Source organism: Ipomoea triloba, chromosome 14, assembly GCF_003576645.1.
Source record: "Ipomoea triloba cultivar NCNSP0323 chromosome 14, ASM357664v1".
Taxonomy (NCBI): Eukaryota; Viridiplantae; Streptophyta; class Magnoliopsida; order Solanales; family Convolvulaceae; genus Ipomoea; species Ipomoea triloba.
Window position 1 is genome coordinate 4,585,225 of NC_044929.1, and position 4,207 is coordinate 4,589,431.

A 4,207-nucleotide genomic window follows, 5' to 3' on the forward strand; every position below is an offset into this window, starting at 1 on the left:
GCTTAAATCTCTTTTTTCATGCTCAAATTGGGATATTGAGTTGAAAATGACGAAAAATCTTTAAAAATTTTAGATTTCGGCACGTTTTAAAAAGATGGGTGACCGGCGCGATGAATTTTGGCACTAAAACAGTAGTCGTGAGACCAAAATTGGTACTAAACAATAGTTGTTGAACCAAAATTGGTAGAAATGAAACTTGTGGGCCTAAATTGTCATTTTGCTAATAGTCGTGGGACCAAAATTGGTATTTGATGTAAGTGTGGATATATATGTTTTTAAAATTTACCATTTATGTATTGATGTAAGGAGTACTTTGTGGTGTGAAATTATAAATTTACAAATTTTACAGAGATTATCAATGCTAATATACAGTTTAGCACTTCATTTTCTTGCTTGCAACCTGTGATCGATTGCTCTGTTTTCCTTCTGGTCCACTGAAGATGAGGTCTGCAGTCGATCTTCAGCGCATGATGTTGTTGGAAGTTTTTCTGTTTTTAGCTGATCTGCCATCAGCTCAGAAAGGTCATCTTTTTTGTAATTCATGAAAGCCCCTACCGATCCCAGAAAGCCTTCATGCAGCAAAAACATTGCTTTCATCTCTGATTTTGACCTGCAACCATTACAACCGGGTATGGATCTTGACATTGTGTTTTATGTTTTCTCGGTTGACTGATCTCTTCTTTTAGTCAACGGAACTGAAAAATTTAGCACCGTCTATGCTTTCTACTATTATCTATAAGGAATCTAGATATCATCATCATATCAAGAGAAAACAATGAGTTTTTTAGTCCTATGCATGGTTGCAGTAGGCGTTTAGACTAGTGCTTAGGTGGTGATCTATAAAAAAAAATTAGTACATGTGTGTGTGGTTGTATGTCATATTATATATATATATATATATATATATATATATATATATATATATATATATATATATATATAAAAGCCTGGCTGACTCGGCCAAGTTAACTCTGCTAATTAACTAGGCCGAGTTGGTCGAATTTGGTCGAGTTTGCTGCCAACGCGGCCGAGTTAAGTGCTAGGCGACCGCCTAGAATTTAGGGAGTAATTCGTCTTGGCTTAGGGGCGCCTAGGGCCTAGGCCGATTTTTTCATTAGTGGTTCTGTGTAGGGTGAAACAATGTCGTCATACCAACGTGCATGGGGAGCAAATGCTCAAAAGGTACTAAGGCTCCCTCTGGCCTCTGGGAGAGCATTGAGATTGGAACGGTTAAAGTGCCAAAGTGGTGGTGATACTGGAGTGATTGAACCACTATAATCACATTGCTGCCTACCAAACCGTTACCCCTAAAATTGAATTTTCTGCGGTTAGAGGGTGGACTACTCTAATTGCTCCAACCGCAATTCATTCAAACTGTCACTCCCAAATGCACAGCAAGACAGCTAGTGTCATCATACCAAAATAGAAAGTCAGTAGTGACATGTGGTATGTTTCATGAGTTAGTTAGGTATGTCTTCTTCTCTCCTATCGATTTAGATATCGCATTATTAGTGTTGGTTCAGAAGGAGAATAGTAAGACTAGGACCTAAGAGACAATAAAAGGGCACTGTTTCAGAGCAAAACTAGTACAAGTGTACGCGCACGTACATTGCCTAATCATTTTCTGAGATTGCTTTGCCAAAGCTAGAAGCAATAGCCGTTGAGGCAAGGCCAATCTGTTATCATTCACCAATTTCAGAAAAAAACGGATCAATAAGCTCTACATGGCCACAATTTGCAGTTTAAGTTAAGTCGTATATGGGCCAATTACAACAACAGAATCAACAGTATAAAGTTAATAAAGTTCATTATGTTAGCAGCATAAGTTTATATTTATCTTCTTAATGCAAATGCATATATATAGATCCATAGCTTTTGTATGTTAACCCATCAAAGAATTCCTTACCTGCCCAAGATTCCAGAAATGCTAATGCTACATTGACCAAAAGTTTTCACCAAAATCTTTCACCATTAATAGAATTCTTTTTATTCATTGGTTACCGTGAATTGGCCGACCCCACCCCATTAAAAAAGAAATCTACTTATTAATCAAATATGAATCATATATTGCCACATCAAATGGTGAAAACTTTTGGTCTATGTAGCATTACCCTTCCAGCTGAAAACTCAACAGACATAATAGAAACATACTTTCACATTATATCAACCACCCTTTATGTGAGAGACAGACACGAATCAACCAGCAACAACATTCCACCATGCACAACACTTTCTCCTTCAAGTAAGGTGTTTTAAAATATTATATTTGTTCCATATCCAGCAAATGCATCCAGAGGAAATTTAAAAGAAGATAAAGATGTCTTAATATTCACATGCATCAAACTAAGATAATGAAAGATGAAATCATATTAATTAGTGCATAAAAGCCTAAGCTTCTAACCAGTGCAGCGCAACTTCAGTATGGTGAACAAGTTTATGCACACTCGAACACTTCATTCATCATATCCTCTCTAACAGAAAGGTAGGTTAAAAGAATGAACTAATGAAAGCAAGACTACTGTTTACTCTTATTGGGATTGACCCTTACATTTACATATTGTGATACTGTACAATTTGTGTAATCTTAATTAATTAGTTAGGCCTTAAAAATAGGTACTGACCCAGGGAGATTTATCCTTTCAATATCTTCTTGGGTCAGGATGTCGGACCAATCCTCAAAAATATCATGTGGTGGTGTTTTCTTCAATAATTCATCCAATTCATCAACTAATGGATCATTGCCCATAGTGCTCACTCCTCCATGCGCATCATCAACTCCACTGGAAAACTCTGCGGCAGCCAAAGTTGAAGTTTCAGAAGGTGGCAGAGATTCATTTTCCGGCGTCCTCAACAGTTGATCCCATTCATCCAGCTGTAATGTATCATTTTCCATAGCGATCACTCCTCCATTTGCATCATCAACTCCACTGGCTGCCTCTGCGGCGGCGGCGTCCAAAGTTTGAGTTTCCGAGGGTGGCAGAGATACAACATCATTTTCCGGCCAATTGTAAATCTCCAACGGCGTATCATTTTCATTAATATTCAGAGTAGACGATTCACTGCTTCTTGATGTGCTTCTATCGACTCTCCTTATTCGGCAGAGTACAACATCCTTGAGTACAACGTTTTTATCTCGGAGATAATCATTGGACAGGGAATATTCCTTCATGAGCCAAGACTCTCCTGGGCGGTCGCCCAGCCCGTCCTTGCTTTTTGATTTTTTGGTTTCGTACTTCAAGCTTTTCCTGAATCCCATAACTTTGTCGCGGACTCTGATAGGGTGTCTTGCGTCCTGGCCCTTCCACGTCCCGCGGTCTCCGACGCGACGCAAGAATCTTGAGCCACGTTCGCATTTTCTCCTCAACTGGGTGAAGTAATAGCGAGTCATAGGGTCGCCGGAGCCGAAAATCTCAGCGGGTTCTTTCTCTCCGTAAAGATCTTCCAGTGCGATGAAATCAGAGGTGTGTTTGAGAGGTTTTCCAAGGACGAAACCCTCCAAATATTGCATCAACTCCTTGTCGGTTGGCTTGAATATGTAACCATGCAGAGAACGACGAGCCATCCTACGTAAAGTTTACTGAGAAATGAGAATGAGAGCGAGAAAAATACGGAGATATCAGGTAGCGTTTGGATTATATAAGAGCGAGAGAGAGTGCTATATATAGACATTAGTTTAGGGTAATATATGGTTTAGATAGTGATATATATAGAGATATAGTTTAGGGTAATATATGGTTTAGATAGTGATATCAGGTATTTGGGGGTAATATATGGTTAGCGTTTGAATTATATAATTCTCCCTGTCCCATTTTGTGTGTCTTGGTTCCATTAACTAGGGTTAAATGAAGTTATTTTTAATTCAATTTTTATAATTATAAATTTAGTATTAATATACACAATTTATATATTTAGAAACTACACTAAAAGTACTATTAAACACAAAAAATCATATTTAAAAATAAGTTAAAAATAATAAAGAAAATAAACAAAAAAGAAAGAGTTGGTTTGACCCATGCATGGTAAGTAGGACAGATAAAATGAGATAGAGGTAGTAACAATATATATAGTTTAAGGTCGATTCAGGCGGTATTTTTTGGCAAATAACGATGTATAAAAATATTTATGATAAGATGGAAAATAATAGATCTGACAATTATCAATACAACTTATATAATAACAATATATATAGTTTAGGGGCGGTAAAAAG